This window comes from Motacilla alba, chromosome Z (genome assembly GCF_015832195.1).
Source record: "Motacilla alba alba isolate MOTALB_02 chromosome Z, Motacilla_alba_V1.0_pri, whole genome shotgun sequence".
NCBI classification, from domain to species: domain Eukaryota; kingdom Metazoa; phylum Chordata; class Aves; order Passeriformes; family Motacillidae; genus Motacilla; species Motacilla alba.
This window is the reverse complement of record NC_052046.1, coordinates 70899122-70925380: the sequence shown is the minus strand read 5'-3', so window position 1 is coordinate 70925380 and position 26259 is coordinate 70899122. Positions and strand designations below refer to the sequence as shown.

Genomic DNA, 26259 nt, shown 5'->3' with positions numbered 1-26259 from the left:
AGGAAGGAAGTGGCGGAAGGAAGTGGCGGAAGGAAGTGGTGGAAGTGGCGGAAGGAAGGAAGTGGCGGAAGGAAGGAAGTGGCGGAAGGAAGTGGCGGAAGGAAGTGGCGGAAGGAAGGAAGTGGCGGAAGGAAAGAAGTGGCGGAAGGAAGTGGCGGAAAGAAGTGGCGGAAGGAAGTGGCGGAAGTGGCGGAAGTGGCAGAAGTGGCGGAAGGAAGGAAGTGACGGAAGGAAGTGGCGGAAGGAAGGAAGGAAGGAAGTGGCGGAAGTGGCGGAAGTGGCGGAAGGAAGGAAGTGGCGGAAGGAAGTGGCGGAAGGAAGGAAGGAAGGAAAAAAGATAAAGAGGAGGTGAAAAAAGAGCCCCTTGAAAGCACTCTACAATTCCAGCTGCATGCGTGTCCCAAAGCAGGCTCTGCTTATACCTTCTGAATAACTTTTCAGAAATGTTTAGCTTTCTCCATTGCCAGGGACTGGGACACAGAAGGGAATTCAGCACATTTGGAGACGGCCCTGTCTTTTAGGCCTGTAGGCCTGCTAAATGGCTGTAGAGGGAACATCCTCACTTATTTCTGCACATGCACACATGCACACACAGAGAACCAGGTCAAATGATTCTGTAGGCAACCACAGGCTAAGGGGACAGGAATCTTTTTTTTTTTTTTTTTTTTTTTTTTTTTTTTTTTTTTTTTTTTGAGAGAAGCGAGAGCTTCAGTAGAGGATATTTGAACATTATGAGCCAGTAAAGTTCATGCTCTTTTACAGGCTTGTCTAAGATTTATCTGGTCATGGCATTGGCATTTTGACTTACAAAATCACCTGGCTACCAGAGGTTAGAGATGGTCTTGGAAGAGCACAGATCGAGTGTATGACAGCATAATGTGTCTGATGGCCTCTTAGGCAACAAAACTGGTAAACTAAACATGATCTTGGCATTAAAAGAAAAAAATAATAAGGCAGAACTTCTACAGAATTCAAATTTCAGGATTAAAAAGGAGAACAATAAATAACAGTATGAACTGGAGATGAGAGATAAGATACAGCAAGATCTCATGAAATAATTAACAGACAAGAAACAGAGACAAAACCAAACTAGTCAGAGACAGACCCATAGTAATTGCCAAATCAAGCATGTGGCCTTTAGAATGAGTGGGATCATTCATGTGTTACACAAGATTAAATGAATCTAAGAGTGCTATAAAACCATGCACTGCAAATGAAAGAATTCAGAGCAAGGCAAAATTCAAACTCACAAACAGATGCTCAGTGAAATTTACTGTGAGTTCAGTACTCTTACTGAGAGAAGCTCTGCTAAATCATTAAATAAAGACTTGGAATTCCTCAGTGAACAATTTAAAGCGCTGCAGAAGGAAGAGACACAATAAACCAGAACAAAGTGGAAGAGAGCACACAAAACCCAGCTTGGTTCTGGGGCTAGACAGAGGTACCAGTTTGAGTCTGCTCAAAGTCCCTCAGTGTTTGCATGTATTTGCAGAATAATAGGAAAGGCAACTAACAAAGAGGGAGGGTAGGTGGGGGAAGGAACATTGTGCCTCAGAGGGAGAAAAGAAGCAAGATGAAGAAGGAAGAAGCTCATCTGAAGGGGACAAAGAGGAAAACAGTAAGGAAACTCATATTTGGAAGAAACAGGCAGGAGATACCATAGCAGGCACAAGGGGCAACTCCTCCTGGTTGGCAAATCACCTCCCCTTGATCCACCCACGCTCCCTTTGCCTCCACCAAGGCGGGTGACTAATGTGACCAGCAATGTGCCACTTCATCCCCGGGTCCCCAGCAGCAACCCTCCCACTAAACTTTGAAGTTAAGCAGTGTCCCAGTGATTTGCATATGTGTGCTGTGTCAGAGCTGTTCCCAGCCCTGTGTCAGTGTGCATGCCTGTAGGAATGTGGGCAGCAGGCTCTCCTGTTGCAGTTTTTAATCCCTTTGTGATCTTCTGACTCCTGCCAGCCTCTCTGAGCACCTTCAGTGGTTTCTTCACCGGTTTAAGCTTCAAAAAAAGGTGTGCATTTCACCAGGCAGAGCAGACTGTGCTGCGCAGCACAGCCGCTGTGTATAAAACTGGATGCAACCAACTCTTCCCAATGAAACGAAAGTGCTTCAGGTCCTGATGATAGAGGAGGAGCAGCTCATCAGTGAAATGCTTTGGTTCTCCTGCCACTGTCTAAACAAGGTCATGAAGACTGCTCCTTTACCTTATTAATGCTCCTTTCAGTGTGCCACATTAGCTCCAGCCGGAGAATCCAGGATAAAGTTATTCAGAACAGAGGACTCCTCTGTGCCTTGTACATTAAAGCAGCAGCATGGAGTACATGGCTGGCATACACAGCTGCAGGAAGAATGCTGATCTGAATCACTTGTGCTCACCCAAAGTTTACTTTAGTCTGCACACCCTGAATTGTCTTCTCCTGCCAACAGTCAACAAAAACAAAAAACCAAGAAAAACCACAAAAAAAACCCCCGAAACCAAACCCAAAAACCAACCAACTAAAAAAACCCAACAAAAAAACCCAAACCAAACCAAACAAAAAACCCTACAACAGCAACAAACAAACAAACAAACAAAAGCAAACTTGGCCATTTTTAAAATCTCAATTTTGCTTTCACTAGTATTTGCACAGAACATGGTTTCATAATGGGATAAGTAAAAAGAAATCTGCTACCCACACAATTCACTGAAATACAAAGTTTATAGGACAGAATATGGCCCGAAAGTTAGCTTTTTTTACCATGGTAAATTCATGACTGTTCATGTCTGCTGGTTCATGCTTGTTTACTTTCCTTGCTGAAGTATAAAAGGATTGTGTTATGTCCACTAAGACAAAACCAAATGCTGGAAGTGTATCTGTCTTGCAAAATTAATTGCAAAATATCTGTGGGATTAAACACTTTGATTTGACTAAGCTGGAAACAACTGAAAATGTTTTAATTTAGTCCCAAGCCGTCATCACACTGTGTATATCAGGAAATACTATTATCATGATCAAAGTGTTTGGGGTTTAGATCTATTAAGTTATGTGTGCTTATTAACAAATTCAGCAATGTAGTACAGCATAGACATCCTAACCTTGACAGTCCTTTCTCAAGTTGAAGTGGTCAAATTGCTCCCTGCAAACTCGTAATTCTGAATTTTATTCATCCTGCAGGGTGAGTAAGCGGTTAAACCCTTAACTGGCTACACAAATACGGCATGGCTTAAATTCAGATTGCTACAAAGGGAAGGTAGAGATGTTCTCAGTGTCAATAGGCCATGACTTCCACAAAGCTGGTGAACAGTAGCTGAGAGAGTGACCACCCACAGTGACACATTTTTACACCGAAGATGCAAGGAGGCCTACACCAATGACCTTTCCTGGAGACCAGGAGAATAAGGCTCAGTAATGCAGGATTTAGCCATTCAGAGAAGGTTTTTTGGTCCCAGTTAATAAAGGGTCTCACTAATCCAAAAGCTACAAATCTAACAAGATTCCTGATCCAGCAGCGACTATGGCTCAGGGAGGAGTTGGGATTTTTCTTCGTTTGATGAGGAATTTATGCTGCTTTGAGCACTGTTTGCAAAAGCCCTTGGATACCGAGGCTGTGCTCCCTCAGCCTTTGGCACCACACACCCCTGAGCTCACAGGAGCTCTCTCACAGTCCACAGCTGCCAGGAGGGAACAATGCAGCAGGAATTTTCACCTGGCCAGTGTGCTGGTTCTCCTCCTGTGGCTGAAAGGTGCCTGTGTGCTGTAGCCACGAGCAGGCGTTCACACACACATCCCTCCTCCAGAGGAGAGCTCCTGCCAGAAACACAGTGTGTTATGCAAACAACTTAGTCACCCAAAGAGCTTTATAAATGCATAATAAGTAGATAACACAGAGCAATAAAATACACTTTACTGGAGCAGCAAGGAAGCCTTTCCATTCTGCCCTCAGTGCAGGAGCAGGAGCTGCCTGGCTTCTGAACCAGGTCAGCCAGCCCTACAGAGTTTTGCATAAGAATTTCACACAAGTATGCTATCTAAACCATTTCCTAAGGACATCTTCTATTACTGAGATCACCGAGCCAGAAAGCACAATAATGCAGGGAGGTTCTTTAGGAAAGGGGGCACTGGGGGAGAACAGTTTAAAGCAAAGGAGGTTTTCTAATCTTTTGTGGGGACAGAGCATTCGGGGAGGGTGCAACTTGGAGAAATATTGCAGCTGGGTTTTTGGAGCAGCTTTCAGGCCAGGCACCTTTTAATCTGCTGAAAACCAGCACTGGTTGAAAAAAAAAAAAAAAAGATTCAGCCTATATGTGTACAATCATAGAATCACAGGATGGTTTGGGTTGGAAGGGGCCTTAGAGAACACCTCATTGCACCCCTCTGATGGTGTCAGGGAGACTTTCCACAATCCCAGGTTTCTCGGAGCCCCATCCAAACTGGACTTCAACACCTCCAGGGTTTGGGGCATCCACAACTCCTTGGGTCACCCTGCCTCAGGGTCTCCCCACTCTCAGTGTGTATTTATGCAGGTGAAAATCAAACCTAATCCTCGTCTTCCTAGGAGGAAATTATCCTGTTTAACCTGTGAAACATTCCTATGTTCCTTCAAGGCTTAATTCAAGATATTACCCACAGTTATAAAGCAATAAAGAAAACCAAGTACCAGGATTATTTGAGCCATCAGGTATGACACAGTCATGGCTATTTAGAAGTAATCACACTTTGGTAATTTACAGATATTACCCCCTCCTCTTTACAGTGGTGTAGAGATAATAGTAAGCTGTATATTCTGAGAGAAAAGGAGGGTCAATCTGTGCAGGTACATGTATATTTCTGAATGTCTTTTCTGCTCACCTTCAGTCAAAAAGAGGGTGGGAGTAGGGGCTAACCCTCAATTTTAGAGCAACAATGTTCCCTCAAACCTTTACAGCGTTTACGTTCTTCAGTGGCACATTAAAAAGTCTCACATCATTAGCAATTCAATAAAATAACAAGTATAAAGCCAGAGATAAAAACAAGGCCAAAAAAACAAAAAATCAGCTTTGTCTTGATAAAATGAAAGCAGAACCAAAACTTCTCCAAGGCTGTGATTACAACTAAATGGGAGAAAATTGAAAACAGTGGTGTCAAACTAACCCCCAGACTTTGTTGGAATCACTTGTGTAACCAGGAGGCAGCTGAGAGAGGAATTCTTGTCCTCAGAGAAGGTGCAGAGAGAGAGGGAAGCAAGGGAGAGAGTTTGTGGCTGCTCGTGGGTGTGTGTACAGGAGCCTGTGTTTGTGTGCTGGAGCACACAAATGAAAAATTAGAGTGACAGCTAAAAATGCCAAAGGCAATCTACGGAGACAAATGGGGAATAAAGAGAATGGAAAAGGAGTAATGGAAAACTCTATCAGTGGTGAAACAGGGAGAAATGGAAACAACCGAGATTTTTCAACTGGGTGAAACAGAAGATGAAGTAAAGAGCAGGAGCAGAGAAACAGAAAATAGATATTTTTTGGCAGAATATTACCACTCATTCTCATTTTATATTTGTCTAATAACCACCATCCTTTCTGAGACAAACCCAAAGCTATAATGACCCTTTCTTATAAAACACCTTTTTTTTCCCCTTCCTGATCCCCAAGATTGCTTGCTTGCTATCTTACCAGTGCACATGCAGGGGAAACTTCCTGAAATGGTTTTCCTGTTTCAAGTGAACACCTTGTAACCAGAAACAGGCTGAAGAGAGGCAAGGGCCTTTCTTCAGAGAACATCATCTTATATAATCATAATGTCAGTATATCTAAACTCAAACTGTGTGGTCTGAATCACAGCTCTAAGCTGCAAAGACAAATCTTTGCCTCCTGAGTGATGGACACGAGAAATTCTGCTGGCATTCTTCAGGCCACCCTTAGAAAGAAATATATGATTTTCCTCTTTTCAAGCTGTGGTTGGATACTGCCTTCCCAACCAGAACAACAAGGCACCAGCTGAAAACAAATCAACTGAAATAGCTGAAATTAAGTAAGAAAGTACAAAACAAAGACATGCTTTGAGCAGAGGAACCACTTGGGGAAAAAAAAAAAAAAAGAAAAAAAAAAGAAAGAAAGCAAAAAAAAGCAAAAAAAATATTCCAGTAAAATCTTCTAGGCTAGGAGGAAGAAAATTTATTCAGTTTCTTGAGTTCAAACACACTGTGTAAGTGTGCTTTCTCTCCAAATGTCATTGGAGAGCAATTACCTTTTTGAGATTTCAGCCCCAAAAATTGAAGGAACTTCTAAAAATGTGCACCTTTGGCTCCCCACTCCCAATTCTCCCCACAAACAAATCCTCCACCTTCCCTTAAATCTTAGGTGTAAAATACAGTCATAGGCAGCAAGATGGCTGGTGTTGAAAGAAACATTGCTGAGCTCACAGCTCAGCAAGCCCAGATTTTAATCAATTATCTCCTGAGCTTTTTTAAAGTTTACAAAGTCAGTGAATGCTTTGCACACCTCAGCTCAGCTGTACTAACCTGTCCTGAATGAAGGAGACCAACCTGTGGGTACACAGAGGTGCTAACAAGGGCATTAGACTGGATGGAATCTGACTTCTCACCACTGTTGAACAAGAAAACATAGATTTCAGTGGTCTGGTTTACCATTTATTCATCTCAAGTGAAAGAGGCTCTTTTACATCACCAACTGGCTCCCTGATCACAAGTAGGTAGATATTTCTTCTAGCAAAGTAGGTTATTGTTTTGGGCTTGGAGAAGCATGATATAGCAGAAATCTCCCTGATCAGTATGGTTAACACAAGCAAATGCTGTTGCAATTTCTCTTTGGCAAATTGGGAAATACTACATTGACCTGGTAGAGCAGAGTATAATATTTTGTTGCAGCAATGTTTTGCCTATGATTTCAGCAGAGGTGATATTTGAATATGTATATATGAAGCAGATGAATGTAGAAATGTATCTTAGCCTAAACACTACCAAGTAACACAGACATTAAACTGCTTTCTGCATAATATCTCTTCTACTAAAAGTTTTTGCCAATAGATCATAATAAGAGAAAAAGAAACACAAAAATTATGTATTTATCATTTTTTCTTTGCTTCACTGGCAATTCCCTTTCTCGAAATGAATCCCTTGTACTCAACTTGGTGTTCTCATTTAAAAAATGAACAGAATTTCCATTCACCAGTAATATTGAAAATGATACACCCTAAGGAACACTCAAAAAAAACCCACAGGAGATTTTCACCAACTACTGAATTCAAATCCATAAATTTCTGATGTTTATGGTATCAGATAATGATGAAAAATTACATTGAAGATTTCAGTTTAGGACAAATGTAGATGGAAGTAGAGACAATCTCTTGGTGAAAGGAGCCATGTGATGGATACACTACAACCAACTTTCTGAACAGCTTGGCCTGATAGCTTCAGGAAAGGCTGCCTCTTCTAGAAAGGTGGTCTGAGATAATCTAGGAGGGTGTTTAGAAATCTGAAGAGAAATCCAGCTTCTCTAAAGGAGGGCCAGTGAATATTGCAATGCCACTTACTTCTGAATTACTTCAATGTGGAAAGAAGTCATCTGGGCAGTAAACTGGCCTTCAACCATGCTGAACTCTTTCTTGTTTGCTTCATTATTCTCCTCCCAGCCATTCAGAGACACAGGATGGCACTCAGGGATCTGACAGATTATGTGAAAGGGTTAAAAGGACTGTTTTCAGCAGCAGGGTGATGCATAGCCACATCCATTGAAAGCAGATGAATATCCCAGTACCTCCCAGAAGCTCCGGCTTCTGCTCTATGGGTGAAAGTGCTCTAGTTTGGTAGCTGAAAATTTAGAAGGGAGAAGGATATAGGTAGCCAGGATGAGTGTTGTACCTAATATGAGCAGTTAGGAGAAGGAATGACAGTGGAAGGAGGTAATACATGCATCTTCCTCAGCACTCGGTTGCTTGTTATGGAAACCTTGTTAGCAGATGAAAGTGACAGGTGAGGTTTAGCTCTGTGAAAAACCAGCACAAACATGGTGTGATGACTGCCAAGGCTGGGGAATGGAGCAATCTGTGAACAGGCTTGGAATCCACAAATAAAACAGGTACTATTTTGTTCTTAAAATCCAAAGACAAGCAGAAGCACAGAAATTATCAGATCAGGAGGAAGAAAAAAGGGGAGGAAAAAAATGATATGTACATTTAAGCCCTTGGCCTGTAATATCAATGGGTACTCATAGGAGAAAAAAAAAAGAAAAAAAAAAAAGAGAAGGAGCATAACATGTCACCATGCACTGTTTACATCACTTACATTCATAGTAAATGACCTTTCCCACGAATAAAATGCCTTTGAGCCTGCCCATGACTAATTTCTAATGTTGTTGTGATTTTAACTTTGGCAGTACAGGGAAAATAGTCACAGCAGACTCCAGTTCCAAGGGAGCAGCAACAGCTTTGCTTCACCATTGTGACACTCTCACTTTTAAACCAGGCTGCAAATTATCTCAGCTACCAAGTACATTTAGGAAAGTCCCAGAAAACTGTGGCATGAAGGAATAGTTCTGCAAAAACTACTGGTATGAGGTCTGTGAATATCTGCTGTTACTGTTGTGCAGGAGACCCAGATTCAACTGTAAAGATCCCTTGCAGTGGCATAATCTTCACAAGTCGGAGTCATGTGTTTGTCTGACACACAGTGAGAAGAATGCATGGTGTGAGAGACCAAAATTTAGTCCTTTACTTTGGCTCCTCTCAATTCTTAATCCCTTTTTCAAACTTGAAAATTAATTTGCATAATTTTCTGCTCCAATGGCTTTCAAGGATTAATTGTACTCCTGAAAGGGACAGGAGCAGTTTTGACATAAATGGGAGGCAGGAAGACAATGGGGGAGCCTGTAAATTTCTGATCTCCTATGACATAAGTGCCAGGAGTATCCAGTGTAATACACCGAGATGGTCAAAATCCACTTCATCTCACTTCCTCTCACCCTGACCCTCTGCAAGTCCTCACATTTAAGGTCAATCATGTTCAGTCATTCATTTTGTATTTGTTGCATCTGAGGTTCTTTGGTCACTTCTTGCTTCTACTCTGAGGGGAAATCTGATTTTTTACACACGTGATTTTTCTTGCATTGCCCTCAGTAAGATCAGTGGAAGATCACCATCAATATGTGCAGAGACAAATAACAGGGACTATCTCAGATGCTCCTTGGTGAAACCTCTCTTACCATTGAGCTCATGCGCATTTCTCTTCTCAAAACCCATCAGAACTGCACAACGGGGAAATGCACAACCCTCACACTCTCCCACTGCCTGTCTGCTCCTCCTGTCATAAGATGTCTTTTCACAGATCACTTTGTCTGTCCTTCTCTGAACTCTGCTATTTTTTTCCTGTGTTTTTGAGAATAAGCAGGAACAAACACATGCGCCAGCAGACACCTAGGCTTGGCAGCTGCCCTAACTTAGGTGAAACTATGTTGGTATCTGTCACCTTAGGACATGGCCTCATATTTTCAGCCTGGAGGTATCTAGTCCAAAGCCTTCTAGGTCACTATCAGGAGATAATGTCCAGATGCTGGCTCCAAAATGACACATCAATCAGCAGAATCAAAATAACATGAATTTTCCATGTTTACGTAAGATACAGATAATTATGGTCAAATCTGCATTGCTTCTCATGGTAATTATAAGGATTAACATACTATTATGATTACAGCACAACTGTGGGGATGTCATATTACCAATATTATAGGTTTCCCCTGAGAAAAAAAACTGAAATGGATGACCTCTAATCATCAGAGAGACCAAACAGTCTTACTGTCCCAGAAAAAAAATAATAATTGAAATTTGGACTGTTTCAATTCTGGGTTCCCCTTCAGATTCTGTAAAATAAAGCAATAGGGATTTCTCTTCTCTTCTCTTCTCTTCTCTTCTCTTCTCTTCTCTTCTCTTCTCTTCTCTTCTCTTCTCTTCTCTTCTCTTCTCTTCTCTTCTCTTCTCTTCTCTTCTCTTCTCTTCTCTTCTCTTCTCTTCTCTTCTCTTCTCTTCTCTTCTCTTCTCTTCTCTTCTCTTCTCTTCTCTTCTCTTCTCTTCTCTTCCCTTCCCTTCCCTTCCCTTCCCTTCCCTTCCCTCCTTCCCTTCCCTTCCCCCCTCCCCTCTCCTCTCCTCTCCTCTCCTCTCCTCTCCTCTCCTCTCCCTCTCTCCTCATCCTCTCCTCTCCTCTCCTCTCCTCTCCTCTCCTCTCCTCCTCCTCTCCTCTCCTCTCCTCTCCTCTCCTCTCTCCTCTCCTCTCCTCTCCTCTCCTCTCCTCTCCTCTCCTCTCCTCTCCTCTCCTCTCCTCTCCTCTCCTCTCCTCTCCTCTCCTCTCATCTCCTCTCCTCTCCTCTCCTCTCCTCATCCCATCCCCTATGAAAATTCCCTCCACTGCTATTTCTTCCCACACAATGTTCTCAGTTAAAGGTATCCCTCACACAATGTATTTTTTCCCCAGAAGTGCTGGTCTGCCCTCAACCTGCCATGCTTCAGCAGGTGGCTTCCCATCTGCTGAGCTAAGGTAAATGTCTCTTAGTCCACACCAGGAGAAAGCTAGTTCAGCTTAGCACAGTCCACTGTGAGACAAATCCTGCCAAAGTAATTGCCATCCTGACAGAGAAAATCCTGTTTTATCAGTTGTGACTTGTCTCTAACCCCTCACTGGTTGCCAAACTGAGTACTATGAAAACTGCCAAGTAATCAGCCTGCAACTGAGTTGAGCTATGCTTACCCAGTGGGGAACTAGAAAACTAAAATATGTCATCATCTTTGAGGTATCCAAAATTCATGAGCAAGCCCACCCGAAGGCCTGAATAATTTCAAGCACATTTTTTCATTTTTCATTTGCTTTCTGGTGGGAAGGCCTGAAGAGGTCAAATTTTTGAATTTTTACAATCACTAGGACTAGAAAGAGACTTTTCTCTTTCCATTGGAATCGGAGACAATCCTGTCTCCTACAGCAAAATCACTGAATTTGAAATGCTAAACCTTGCTTCTTCATTGTCTACATGATAACCAGACCCTGAAATATCATTGGAAAACACTTCCTTGTCAGCAGGCTTTGCAAAGAACCCTCCAGAAGGACTGGGAACTTTTTTTTTTTTTTCTTAAGAATTATAATGGCACAAAGAGACCCATTCTACTTTCTCACCAAGGAAGCACACCACCATTGCAGGGGAGCCCTAATGGTTGGGTTGGATATTATTTTCATCCTCCTGAATATATAAAGGCTCTTTCAGAAGTGTTGTAAGATGCTCATTTGGCATGAGCCTTGGTTTGTTTTTACTGGAAGACCATGCACCCAGTGCATCTTCCATATGCCATGTATTTGATCAAGCTGCACATCCCTGGGAGGAAGGATGCCTGTGATCAGCAGGGAGTTACGACGGCGGCTGAAAAAGAGAGGAAAAGGTCTGCTTTGGTTAGCAGTAGCAAGCAGGAAATCTACGGGTTTGAAGATGGCAACCTGATGTTTTTCCAGGCGGGCTTTACTGAGAGAAGGCCTGGAGTGTTCACAAGAATTTATCAGTTGCCAGTTACAGAAGTTAATTTTATTCAGAGGAGGAGAGACATGCCAAGAGGAACACATGGCACAATAAACTCCTGGTGGGTGGAATGCATTTTTGGACTAAATGCCAGAAAAAGCCATGATCTGCCCGAGGGCTTGCAAAGCATTTTGGTGGGACCTGCTCCTCGTGTTGGCCTTTTCATTTCTCCAGCTACAGCTCTGAAGCTTTCGTCCACTTTTTTTTTTTTCCTTTTTCCTAAAAAAACTCTTGATTTGTTCCACTCAAAAGACAAGACGTTTAAGTTGCTCTCTTAGGTTTTTTTGGCAGTGGAAGAACAGACGTGCTAGATTAGACTGCAAATCCCCCTGAGTCTGTACGGTGTCCATGAGAGGAAACAGTACCAGTTGCCTAAGGCAAGGTGGAAGAGCAAGGAAAGCATGTGACAGTTCTCACATTCCACCTTCCCAGGTCCTTCACAAAGCTTGCTTTGTGTCCCTGAGTAGCATTCCCAAGTTGGATTTCACTGCATGCACAGATGAGGAGGGGCAGCTCATGAACCAGAGCAACCAACCTGCTTCTGTTTATGCTTCCTTCCTGCTTCACCTTCAGCAGCTAAAGGGAAAACTTCTCAAAAGGGGTAAAGGGTTGCTTTTGGTTTATACAAACACATGATATTTTCTGAATTGTTTGTTTTCTGGTCATTCTCCATGGATTTTCTTCTCTTGAGGATTCCCTTTGTCCCACTCTTGGGGGCTGTCATTAACTCTGACAGCACTGAGATACTATTGTTCCTCCAAACATTACTTCCAGGAAAACACTTTTTCCTTGTAGGCAGCATGTTGCACAAGTCTAGGGAGAACTAGAGCAGAGAAAGTTGTTTAAAAACTTATTTTAAGTTTGCAGTGCCCGTAAGCAGCCTTCATGCTTATATTATTGCCTTAATTTCTGCTACTTGCTGCAGAGCACTGTCGGCTGCAGAACCTCTTAGGCACCAGCTTCCACAATACAACAAGTAATTTAGACTTCTTGACAGCTCTCAACACATGGTCTCCCAGTTTAATTTGGGTTGAGTAGCACCTCATTGCTTGCATAATCACGCCTGAATTCAAAGGTGGCAGAAGAAAAATACTCGGGGACACTCGCAACTTATCACCCACTTAGATCTTTGCACTTCCATCCTTAATGCCTCAAAATGCCATTAAGAGATGCAAGCAATCAAGGGCTGCTGGCCCTAATGGCCAAAAGGTGCATTATGTGGTTGGCTCCCATCAAGGTGCGCATGAGATGTACTCTGCAATGTCATCCTTTTGTAAACTGCACATAATTGTTACATCCATGTATTCATCCCAATGTCTCTGCCCTGGGCACTGCCCGCCGTCTGAGCAAGGGGGTTTCAGGGCAGATGAGACAGCACAAAGAGGCCACAAGCTCTGCTGGTACCAGCCCTACAGCTGAGACCAGACCCAGCAGGACCAGATCCTCAGCTGGCATAAACCACTGTAGCAGGTAACAGATGGGAATTTCCACTGCTGCTAGACCAGCCTGGAGAATAGGAACAAAACAATTTTTACCTCAGTCTAGTAATGTTGAACCAAAAAAAGGGGTCTGAAACCAGTGAAACCTGAGTCGTGGTGTGCAAGGAGTGTTGGTGGCACTCTGCTTCAGCTGAGCACTGTTAATACACACCAGTATCTGCCCTTCACTGACAATGAAAAGAGAGTACAATGGTTTACACAACAGTCCACCAGATGTAACCATTGGAAATGCGTGGCCGTGCCTCTGGTCCTGGAGGTATTGATGATCATCCAAAGAAACATCTGCTACTTCACATCAGGGAGATGTGTGACCAGGCTCTGCACTAAAATGTACATATCTGTTTCAAAAAACCCAATTTACTGACCAAGCCAAATCTTCAGATGGTGCTCATTGGCAGACATCTGCCAAAGTCAAAGGAGTTGAGTTGCACTGATGTATTCTCACAAAGCACATAATCTGTTGAGGAGAAATAGAGAAATAAGGGCAGAAGCCTCCTTCCCCTACTCCAGCTCCACTCTGTGGCGTTTGCCACCTCTCACACCACTCAGGTGACTCGAGTGCCATTTCAGCCACTGCGTTCCAAGATCTCCAGGCTGGCAGAGACTCACTGACAACCTACAGCAGAGTCTAAATGACAGGGCTGCCCAGCAGGGCTGCACTCCCAGGAATGTGTTCCCTGAAACCAGGCAGAACAAAGAACCAAGCTCGTGAATGCTCTCGAGTGCAGCACTCCAGCAACCACAGGCATTTCTGCAGGCCAGCCATCATCCTGTGAGTATCTCAAGGAAAAGCAGACACAGGTGGATTGCTGAATCTTCTGAGGCTGAAAAAAATACCTTCTTCACAGGTCCATGCACAAAAAACAAACAAACAAACAAACAAAACCACAAAAAAAAACCAAACCCAGACAAACAAAAAACAAAAGAAACAACCAGGGGAAAAGACAAGAAAAAAAAAAAAAAAACACTAGGAAAAACCACACCAGCACTAAGTCTGGCCTTGGATAAATTGCAAAATGTCTTCTTATTATAATTACCAAGATCCCTGAGGGTACATATAGTTGAATTAAGGGGTGTCTCTACTTGCATACTTAGTGGCTGTAGAGCTGTCTTCAGCTTCAGTCTGTGGTCCCGTAATCAGTGTCCAGAACATGCACAAGACGCCCTTTAATTTGGTTATAAGTAGCCCTTGGGGAACCATAGAATTAAACAGTATCATAAGGTTCTAAACATGGTCTGTACAAGGGCTAATTCCACGCTCCCGCTCAATAGAGGATTTTTCAGCCTCATCAAAGTTTTATGCTAAAAATTTTGGCTAATATTTTGAAAGCATGTTACTTCATTTGACCTAAATGACTTTTGCACATGTTCATTTCCATTTTACTCTATCAGCCTGTTTAACATAATAGCATATTAACAGTACATTTGAAAGAAGAGTCAGTGGTTTGGAGTCAGTCCAAAGCAGTCACAGCAGCAGGAGAGAGCAATAAGAGTTCTGAAGAAGGAAAATCAGACTTGAGTCCCCATTATTTCTTTGCAAAATGCAAATATCCTTGTGCACGAGGGATGTTTTGGCACAAGAACATAATGTTATTTGCACCAGATTACCAGATTATTTCCTGAAAGATGGTCCCTGAGAAGACCAGACTGCTGCAAATGGTGCTTCACAACTGGAAAGTGCTGATAAAGCAAATACTTGAAATTATTATGTCTTTTAACATGTGTGCAAGTAGTGCATTTTTATATAGTATCATTCTATACCATTCCAATATACCCATTCCACAGCATGTGCGTGGACAGGCAATAGATGCAATTAGTGGAACCCAAGGCCATTAAACTTTTGTTGTTAAATCTTGTTGTTTATAACTTTGACAAACCCAACCCACTTATTCCATAATACTCTGTGGGGTTATCTGCCTGAATTTGATTTATTTGATTTTTATTCTATATTGAATGTGAAAGTCACTTCCAAAAGTAAGACTGTTAATCTTTTAATGGTGATTAGATTGAGAGTGTTGATAGCCACCAAAGAGGTAGAATATGTGGGCTTATGACAAAACAAAAACAAAAAACAAAAAAAAACCCAAAAAACAAACCAAAACAATCAATCTCTCCCCACCCCCCCAAAAAAAAAAACAAACCAAAAAACCCAACAAAACAAAACAAAATAATGTTTCACTATTTAAAATAGATTAGCATTGAATCATAAATCAAAAGAAGAGGGAAAGTGTGCCTGGATGGAGCTTGCTGACAATGGCTTTGTGGAAAACCTTACTTCCAACAAAAAAAGCCAAGCTGAGAAAAGTTTTCCTGCAGAGACCTCCTTTACACACCGGCTAGGAAGCAACACTGATGATGAGGAAAACCTGACACTTTCATCTAGGTATGCCACAATTTGCTCCCTGTTCTCAGCGACTCATTTAAATCCCAAATAACACAAAAAAAAAAAATTGTGGCTCGACCAAGTAGCACATTTCTGCTGAAGGATGATGCACACAGGTAATTTTTTGTGTGTGCTGGCAGCCCAGAAACCCAACCCTGTGCTGGGCTGCACCCAAAGCAGGGTGACCAGCAGGGGAGGAGGGGATTCTGCCCTGCCCAGGTGAGTCCCTACCTTCAGAGCTGCCCCAGCCCTGGGCAGCCCAGGAAGGAGCTGGAGCTGCTGCAGCCGGGCCAGAGGAGGCTCCGGGATGGGCGCAGGGATGGAGCAGCTCTGCTGGCATCAAAGGCTGGCACAGCTGGCATTGCTCACCTGGGCAGCAGAAGCTTTGGGCTGAGCTCAGCGTGGCCTTGCGGGGCCCGAAGGGGCTGCGGGAAAGATGGACACAGACAATTGCCAAGGGCTGCAGGGACAGCAGCCAGGGAATGGCTCCCAGTGCCAGAGGGCAGGGCTGGATGGCATCTTGGCAATGGGGAATTGTTCCCTGGCAGGGTGGGCAGGCCCTGGCACAGGGTGCCCAGAGCAGCTGGGGCTGCCCCTGGATCCCTGGCAGTGCCCGAGGCCAGGCTGGACACTGGGGCTGGGAGCAGCCTGGGACAGGGGAAGGTGTCCCTGCCATGGCGGGGGTGGCACTGGGTGGGCTTTAAGGTCCCTTCCAAGCCAAGCCATTCTGTAATTCTGTTATTCTGTGACAGCTCAAGAGCAGCACCAGTGCAGCAAATGACACCAACAGGCCTCTGAACCCCTCGGAACCTCTGTGTGCACCCAAGGGCACAACCAGGCTTGTAAGCTTTCTTCTGAACCAGCCCAGGATGAAGCAAGGCACCATGGAACTCATCAAGTCCAGCCCAGGGCTTACTGCTAAATCAGAGGATTTCACAAGAATAGCTGCTCCAGGCTGCTCTGTGAATCACTCAACAACCCAGGACAGTCAGAAAACCTAAACCATCAGAACCTACTTGCTGGCACAGGGAGAGGTGAGGGCAGAAGAGGGAAATTGCCACTATTTTAGGTACGAAAACAAGCACGGAATTTATCAAGCATGAGCCTCTCTCTGGACACAGGAAGCAGTCCAAACTCTACACTGTGGAAGAAAGAAAATATTTTTTTTGTCAAGGGTGTGAGATAATTACCACAGATATCAATTAGTAAAACAGCACACTATATATCAAAACAAGAGGGACAGAAGCAGGACTTTCTTGAAGCAGAATTTTTTTTCTGTTTGCAAGGACATCATCATGGCCATACCACAGTAAAATATCACGGGAGGTGCTTTGTGGGTAGAAAATAGATGTCCTGTAATACTCACCTAATTGTGCAGAGTTACAAGCATCCTTACCACGTTTAAAGAGCCATTGTTCTTTTATCAGATTTTTATTCTCAGCCTTAGTTCAGGCCTTAGAACAGGCTTGGTAGATAACACCTGTGTGAAAGAGAACCACGGGTAAGTCCTTGAAGCCTTGCAGAAAACCCTGTATGCAAGGTCCCTCAGCCTAAATGCTCTGCTTATCAGCTTTCTAACCCGTTTCTTTGTGCAGGATTCAGAGTGGTTCATGGGAACATTGCAGATGGTCCCTTCCAAGGGAACAACTAATTGCAAAAGAGGAATTCTTTTCCTGTCAGCTTTATGACTTGAAATAATATGGGCAAACACACCAACCATCTTCCTTTGGTTGCTAAGAGATCTTAAATTCCAGGCAGTGAAATGGCACAGTGAGGTGTGTGGCTCTGTGGTGTGTTGTGAGTGGTCCCGTGTGTGGTGATGTTACACTGACTAAGCTCTAGAGCTGCTAAGACATTTTCTTTTGACACAACAATTTTTTCCCCGGGAAATTCCAAATTATTGGCACAGAACCTGCCCAAGGATTGCACTGACATCAGCATGAGATGTTTAAGAAATGCTCATTTTAACTTCCAAACCAAGCTTTTTGAAGGAAACTCGAATCTCCACGCCTCCTCTCTGTCCCTGTGTCCCTCTTCACCCTGCAGGTTCTCCATCCATAAGTCATCTGTGTAACATGGTCTGTTTTGAAATGCCTTCTCCCAGCCACCAAAACTCAATCTCTTGGGTACTTCAGTTTCCATTTTGGGGGGGATTTTTTGTGTCTGTGTGTTGCTCTGCTCACTCCAGCCACCTGTCCCAAACTACTGTAGGTTAAATAGTAGAGGTGTGGGGAGAAGTGAGGAACTGCTGGCTCAGGGTTTTGTTTTGTTTTGTTTTGTTTTGTTTTGTTTTGTTTTGTTTTGTTTTGTTTTGTTTTGTTTTGTTTTGTTTTTTCCTGAGGCATTTTGGAAATCAGAAGCAACAGAGGCAGGAAAAAAATGTGTCAGAAAGGCCTGTGTCAACATTAGCTGATTCCAATATGTGAACATTCCAATAGATTCCAAGGCTGTATTATTTTTGAAAACATACTCTCCTTGACAAATATACACATAACTGCACTTAAACTGTTGAAAAATAGGAAAAAAAATAAAAATATGTGCGGGCAACTGTCATGATTAGGTAAGCACAAAGGAGTTGTGCTGGCCTTCAGCACAGGGTGAAGGAGCTAACAGTGAAATACAGATTAAATCCTGCAGGAGATCTGCCGGTGCACCTCTGCCTGACAGGACCAGAAATTTTGAACCATATTTTCCATATGTAGAAGGTTCCTTTGCTGCAAAGGCCACCAAAAACTACAGGAGCAGAGCACGAGAAGGCTGTACTTGCTCTTCGTGTTCCTTTTATAGGCAGTGGTCTATAGCAATATATATTGGAGTAACACACAAGAGTGTGGAGAAATTGAGGCCAACTTCTCCTAAAGTATCATTTACGTGGTAGAGATCCTTCATTTCCATAAAATACAGCAGGGCTGTTTAATTTCTGCATTACTCATTAATTCAGAACAAAATCCCCAAACTAAAAGGACAGCAGAAGAGGTATTTTAGAAATACCTCTTGAGTATTTCTAATAGAGAAGAGGCTTTTTAGAACTCTTCCTTCACCTGGAGTTCTTACAATTCCATCAGGAAGCCTAATGGGGTAAAACCATCATTTCATAACTTTATTGGGATGTGTTTTGTGGAACATGGTGAATAGCTCCAGCTTTCCCTGGGATTTCAACACATGCATTGTTTAAAGAGCAACACAAAAATAAATTGTCAGCTCCCTTGCACCCATTCGGCAGCATTAAGGTCACAGGTTGCAGGGGCTGAATCAAGCCCAGAATTTGGCCAAAAGGCTGTCCAAATAAACCGGTGGATTGTTGTGTGTTGTGCAAATGACAAATTATCCTTGGACAGGCAGGCACATGCACTGGGGCTCTGGCTGGGGAATCTTGGAGGCACAATTTGGCTCGCACATGCTCCTGAGTGCTGCAGGCCTGTTGCCTTAAACACATCTGCACATCCTAAAAACACAGCTCTTGGCTTTCCAGCCATGTAACCTTGCCCAGTCTGGATGACTCCATTAGCCAATTGTCATGGATTAATGTAAAGCTACGGTTTGGATCCCCCTCTCAAGCTGCTGTTGCATATTTGCCACTGTTTCTCCACATTACAACAAAGCCTCTGTAGGGCCTGCAGTGTCCTCCATGTGTGTGCCATACGAAAGCCATAATGAAGTTACTGTTTTAACTCAGGAGAAAACTGAGATGACAGCTGAGAAGAAGTGCCCAGTGTTTTCAGTTAAACCTTTTTTTGCAGTCATCACTACGGATCTCCCCCAGGTTTTTCCAGTGGAAGGAATTTTTTTGGTGTGTGCTGACTCCAGATTTCATTTCACATCCAACCTGAAGATGTGGAAATAACTCCTCTGACAGAGAAGGGCACTGTACAATTTGCTTTAATTCACTTGTAGAAAGTATTAAAAAAAAAAAAAATCAAAGCAGCCAGCTGGTACCATTCCAGTAGGCAGAATTTGACCATTATTCAGGGAGAACAACTGGAATGTGCACACACATTCACTTTTCCTACCCACGGGTGAGAGATCCTGACCCCACAGTCACAAAGTCACAGAAATCTCACACCTCACTCTCAGCATGTTATTAGGACTACCAGGAGGAAAAATTATCATTACTTGAGGAACACAACTGAAAAGTGTAGTAGCTAAAATTCTTATGTGCTGGTTCATGATCCCTTAGTTTGCTCTTACAGTGGTTTTCTTCTTTGCAGTGATTGTAGTCTCATTAATTAAATCTCATTTATATTTAAAAAAACCCAAATACTTCTATTTCTCTATCCTCTACATTTCATTAGCAGGTCTTAGGAGAAATGCATTCAACAAGGCATCTGAAATTTCATATATAATTATAATTTTTTAAAAAAAAAAAACCCAGAAATAGTCTTTACCAAATATTTTTTAGTGAGAATTGAGTAATCCAGATCACACTGGGTAGCACTGATCATAAGATAAAGGACAAGAGATCTTCAACAGCATTTTTAGCATCAAGAAGAGAAACTTTTACAAGTCACAAGATGTTCTTAGGAATCTTTGATTTTTACTTGAATTGCAATCCAGGAATTAAATAAAGTTTTTTGAAAATGCCCTTGATCTTAACCCTGGGCATATATATAAGTAGACTGGCATGGACAGTAACAGCATAACCAAAAGATTACACCATTTCATGGAGCTGCTAAGCCCTTTACCTGTCAAAACCTTTCAAACTTTAAACGAACACCTTGAAAAATTAATTCATTCTCAGATCCTTATGAAATTATATGTTTTTTTCTTTAACAGAGCCTTTTTTTTTTTCTCTCCCAAAGAGAACACTTGCCACATATATCACACCCACCAAGCTCCTTTCATCCATCACAGAGCAGCTGTGGCTGCCCCAACTCTGGAGGCGTCCAAGGCCAGGCTGGATGGGGCTTGGAGCAACCTGGGATGGCAGAAGGTGTCCCCATGTCAGGGGGTGGGACTGGATGGACTTTAAGGTCCCTTCCAACCCAAACCAGCCTAAGATTCTTTGACATGGGGTCTGTATGGTTATTTGTAACTCAGGAAATACTGTGACTTAAGCATTGTAGAGAACTGAGGTGAGGTTCAGCATCTCCTCACTTACCTGCTTCTGAATGGTAAATGCAAAATCCTGTCTCTTTTGGATCAGCAGTCAAAAAAAAAGAAAAAATCCAGTCCAATGAAGCTCCACTGATAGCAAGACCATTATTCCTGAATCAAACCAGAGAGGGAAAACATTTAGGATCCAATAGGATGAAAGATACTCTCTTGATTCCTGATTTCTTTAATTTTAAAGCTATCTATTTTCTTTATCACATTTATGGTGAACCAGCCCCAAGACTGTATTACTCCAAACTGTTTTTTTGCATGAAATCAGTAAGAAAATATAGTAGCTGGATTTGTCTATAAGGTTTGATCTGCAGATACTTGGTCACGCATGAAAAGCAACCAAGAGGGAGCTGGCAGAGCATAATGACATCATCTAACCAACTAAACCCAGCTTGGAAATGTTATTAATGTTTCATGCTTTCAATTTTTCCCCCCATAAATCCGTGCTTTAAATATTCAATTTAAAATTAACTTGCAAAGAAAACCCAGGGCAAAATTGTGGCCTGGTTGATTTCTTGCACAAAGTGCTCAAAATCTGATTGTAGGAAGTGAATGGGAACATTCCATGAACATCATTGAATTAAAACTGACTTCTGAATTTCAATGAATGCTCACAGACCTTTTTTTCCATTTGCTCTGGTATGCACATACCACTCATTCTTGGCTCAGAGCTGCAGAGCTGAACGCATTAGACATGGTGACTACTAAACATGGCTGGTCTTTGAATCCCTCCAAATTATAGATCAGGACATGAATAACCAAAAATTACCGTAATTACAGAAATGTTGAACTGCACCTATTTAAGGGTTTATACCTTTCAAAAAGATCTGCTGAGAAATACCCTGCATGCACCTAGACGAACAAACTTCCCACCTTAGAATTTGACTTAAGTACATTTTAAAAGCATTAAACCCCATAATTCTCAAACCAAAACACACTTTCAGTGATTTTCAGTCTAACTAGTCTTTTTCGGCACTGGTTGAAAAAACAGTTCCAGAAAGTTTTTGATGTCAATGCCATGCCTGCTGCTCCTCTGCACGAAAATAGTGATTACACTTCTCCAAGAACCCCTCATGTAATGCTTAATTCTGTCAGCTGTACCAAAATATTTCAGTCTGCAGGGGACACGGCTGTTCAAGGTAGGTCCTGAAGCAGCATTGCTCTGACATGCACATACATACACAAACTTCTGAAGCCTTCCTCTGGGTAAACAGATTTTAGAATAATTTTCTCCCTCTCCCAGTAGCCAAGGAAGAAGTTGGTGTTTACTTGTCAACTTATTTTCCTTGGTTCTGTAAGTGGGTTTCCACACAAAGTTGGAGCATGGGTAGAAATCTAGAAATGGAGAGACTTCTGCTTATATCCTTATTCTGTCCAGAGCAGTGATGTATTACTGTAAAATTTTAATAATCAAAGTTAAAAAAACCCCAAAAAACAACAAACAAGCCAAAACAAACAAACAAACAAAAAACCAAAACAGGTCAGCATATCAAAAATGTGTCATGAAAAAACCCCTCACAGTTTTTGTTTGAAGAGCTAGAAGGACTCAGTATGATAGGTTTTGACAAACATGAGGTTTCATTGTATAATGGAAAATCTCACCTATAGCTTTTATTCCAATATTTAAATTCAGAAAAAGCAGCTTGTTAGTTGGAGAATGCAATATAGTCTGTCTTTGACTAAGGTTTGATTATAAGGAGTTTCGGGGATTATTTCAAGGCTACCTCGAAGCATTGGATACTTTCCAAAGAGAAAGTTTTTCTAAGTCACTTTTCAGTCATTTCAAAAAACTGAAAAAAAATCACTGTTCAGTAAATTGGTGTACAATTGCAATATAAATCAAACCTTCAATGGATATGCACAGTGGTGTGAAGGAAATGGGAGACAGGGCAAGATGCTGCTGCCCCACCACAAAGACAAAACCTTCTCTTGGTCAGAATTGTCCACTAAAGAGCAGAGCTCCTGCCCACAGAAATCAAAACATCAATGCCCTTTTCCTGATAAGATAATTTGCACACCAGAGCAGCCCTGATATCAGGGTGGGTTGGTTTTCTAAAATGTGTTTTGGACTGAGCTTTAGGAGTTCTGCAACTCCAGAATTATTGGAGCCCACTGACTTTTACAAATGTTCAGTAAGGTCATCATTTTTGGAGACAAGGATGCAAAGCCATTATCTATTCTATTCCACTACCCTAAAACTGGGTCAGGAAAACCAAACCTATTCCAGTCAAAAGTTCATTAAATTCTCTTTATAAGACCTTACAGCGATGGAGACCCTCCAATAGTTATAATCCATTCCTACCTGTCTTCGGCAGCACTAAGGGGATGTTTTGCAAGACTTTCAGGCATCCAAGTAAAATACTAAAAAATTAAAATTAGTGTGGCAGAGTTGCAACCACACCATGTGAGTTCAACTCACCCTAACTTCATAACCTGGGCGTCTGTGACTTCTGACTGTGCATTAAAGTACACTGGGGCTGATTGAAAATGAAAGGGGTTTTCTACAAAAGTGTTTAAAGCTGCTTTCGCTTCAAACAGCTCTAAAATGATGACTTTAAAAGAAGCAAGTGAAGAAATTATTTTGTTTCTCTCTGCATTTTGTCATGGAAAAAAAACCACCAGAAAACTTCAAAACAGGTTTTCAAAACTTACAAGATAATTATATCATGCAGGAAAATCCCAAGGTTTTGGCAAATTGAAGTTGTAAGTAATTCTTGATTTTGATGACAGCAGAAAATTGAGAGTTGCAAACTTTTCCAATAAAAAAATTGTCAATATTTTTTTCCAAGCCATTTAAATCACATTTACTAACACAGACACACAAAAAAAAGGATGCAACAATAGCTCTTTTCATGAAGAACAGCCACCATCTGGTTTGTATATTGAAAGGGGATGACTCAAATGAAGAAGCAACTGGTCACAGCAACAGTTCAGCAGGTTTTATGCAAAAATGAGAAATATGTGGGTAAGATCCAAAAAGCTTTAAGGAAGAAACTGGCCTTGGTTTCTACCTCATCTAGACGTGTGTGAGATGTACTTTTGCCAGTGCTGCTTCCTATATCAGTGGTCTACTGTGAAACTTCCTTATGGACATATCTTCTTCTATATTTTCTTGACCTCCTTAGAGACAAAAACTGTCAATGCTATCAACAGGGCTTGCCAAGAAGATGCTTGAAAGGCCCCATTCCTTTTTTTTTTTTTTCCAGCATGAAAAGCAGTGACAGATTTTGGAGAAAATTTCTGCTGTAAGGTTTTGTTTTACTACTTTTTACATTTTTAAAATTTATTTTATATGCTTTCATTTACATCTCTGTGTGGTTTTTTGCTCCTCTTGCTGATTTTCTTGCTGGCTCAGAATGAGCACAGCGTGTGTCTGTGAACCAAGCCCATCACTGTCTCTCCATCCCTGCCCACACCTCCTGCTCTGGGAGGAATCCATCAAGAATTTTCTGCTCCAAGCTGCTGCCATCACAGACACACACTATGCTTCAGGTAAAAGCTTCCCATTTGATCCAAGAGGACAACCTTCATGTAAATTCAGCAGCAAGTTACCACCTTTCCACCAAAAACCAGAGCAACAAGAAAGGAAAACGCTGATACAGGAATTTTTATGAAGGAGTTCATCAAGAAAAAGAATCATGGGGTTTAATCCTCTGATCCTCTTCATCACTAAAGCAATAAGGATCTCCCCCCCACCCCCCCCGGGCCCATCTTTCTTCTTTCCTTCATTCTGAAAATGAATTTATGCACAAGTTTGGGAACCAGTTTTGGTTTTGATTGCCTTGCACAGGTACATGCACATGCCATGCATTCCACCAGCTCAAGCAGAACTGCCAGAAACCTGCAGGAACTGGAGGATCAGGCTCCATATTACTATTATATCAAGATATTGTTGGGAGTCTGCTGGAATTTTTGTGAGGTTAGCAGTTTGAAGACTTAAGATGTGCCAGGTTAAACTGATTAATCACCTTCTTACAGCTGCAAGAAGCATTATGAGCCACTGTTGGGAAAAGAGCAGAGCTCACCAGAGAGAACATCAGCTTTGGAAAAACCTGAGGAGTTTTCTCAATGGAAAAATTGACAGAACACTTGAAAGATAAATTATATGCTGAATTATATGCTGTATACAATTTATCTAAAAGCACTTTTTCAAATGTGCCACTAAGAATGTTGCCTGTTTTCCAGAGCCAAGAGGTTTGTAAGTGATGTTTCCCTCCTGATCACCAGCACTGGAACTAGCAGTGAAGAAGGAAATAAAAGCAACAAGGATACTGTACTTCTGTGGTCCTCTGCTGTCTATTGTGACCACGGGATAGGATTCATCAGGTGCATAATTTATGGTTAAAATGATACTCTGAGTTCTGTCTGCATGATTCTCATTGATTTTCACAAAATCATTGACGATTTAAACTATTTGTGTCTTAGGAACAAATTGGACTTTTAAAGAGATGCAGAAAATATAGTTCCTGATAGTGCAGTTTGAAAGACTCAATTGCACAATTCAAAGTTCATTTGTTCGTGTTACTAAATCTTCATTGATTCATTGCAGAGTAAGTCTGGTTTTTCTTTGGGAAAAACACAATAAAAATTTTAAGTTGTCCACACAAGAGAGAATATTCTGCTCTTCCTATCACATTCATTTTCTCCTGCACCATTTGTTTGTCAGGCAAGGCCTGAATTCTCTCCAAACACAGCGCTGCCAGGGGAAGTCCTAGGCAAAGAATGATGGCTATGTGGAGCACAGCTCTTCTGCAGAAAAGGCTGCCCTGCTTTTGCTGGCTGGAACAAAACACACTTCAAAGCCCTAAAAAAGGTTCAAGCCTGCCCTTAGTCAGAGGTCATTTCTGTGAGTCCTGGATTACTAAGGTAAAGCCACAGTTCTGGAAAACCCTGACTGACTCTGCATGTAGGCAGCTCACCAAGGCTTGATGAATAATGAAGTGAAACCTAACCCAGACAACTGCTTTGAGAAAGGAGAAGCATTTAAATAAGGAGAACAGACTCACTTGCTCTTTCTACAGTCCCACCTTGCCAGCCAAGAGCTGGCAATTTCTTCTACAGCAGAGAGACAATTCAGAGTGCTCAGTTAAAGGAGGGACCACCAGCTCCATGCAGGTCCATGACACAGTTGCAATCACAGCAGTGGGACACGTGGCACACTGGGGGTACATTTCCAGGGATCTGGTCCAGCTTTTCATCAGGAAGTGGAGGGAGGACGGATATTGCACCTGCACTCTCTTTTAAGGCCTATCTACACTTTCAAAGCAGAATGACTGAGCCATTATGTATAGGAGAATTGGAGATGGTATGACAAACACCAGGCATGCAAGACACATTTTACAGGGCCATTATTATCCAAACTGGTTCTTAGGAGCAAAAAAATACCATAAGAGCAGTGAGGAAAATATCACTGAGTCAGATACAGGGAGCAATGCCAAAAACAAGTGAACAAATTTAGTTCTTGCAGCAATACTGTAAAGTATCTGTTTTCCTGAGGTATCTGTTGCTTCTTTTCACACTTTCTTAGCACACTTCATATTCCAGGTTAGCAGCTTTGGTGTGCCTTTGATCTCAGTAGCAACAGGGGAATTGCCAGTTAAATTGTCACTTTCTCAAACTCCCTGTCAAAGACACATCTTCTCTCACATGCAAAATTAACAGTGCTTAGTCAGATTAAGTGTAGGATTAGTAACAGGGTATGGATGCTTGTATTCATTGATTTTCTTTTTTCTTCTTAAAAAAAAAATTTC

The 26259-nt window shown here is 42.0% G+C and overlaps 1 long non-coding RNA gene across 1 annotated transcript; it reads right to left on the bottom strand.

Annotated features, from left to right (window-relative positions):
* Positions 1 to 7533: 7533 nt before the first annotated feature.
* LOC119696195 lies at positions 7534 to 20603 on the bottom strand. Its single transcript, XR_005255529.1, has 3 exons — positions 20505 to 20603; positions 16773 to 16886; positions 7534 to 7639 (listed from the first exon to the last, which is right to left on the bottom strand). It is a non-coding gene; the product is annotated as an uncharacterized LOC119696195 (long non-coding RNA).
* Between the last annotated feature and the right edge of the window lie 5656 nt (positions 20604 to 26259).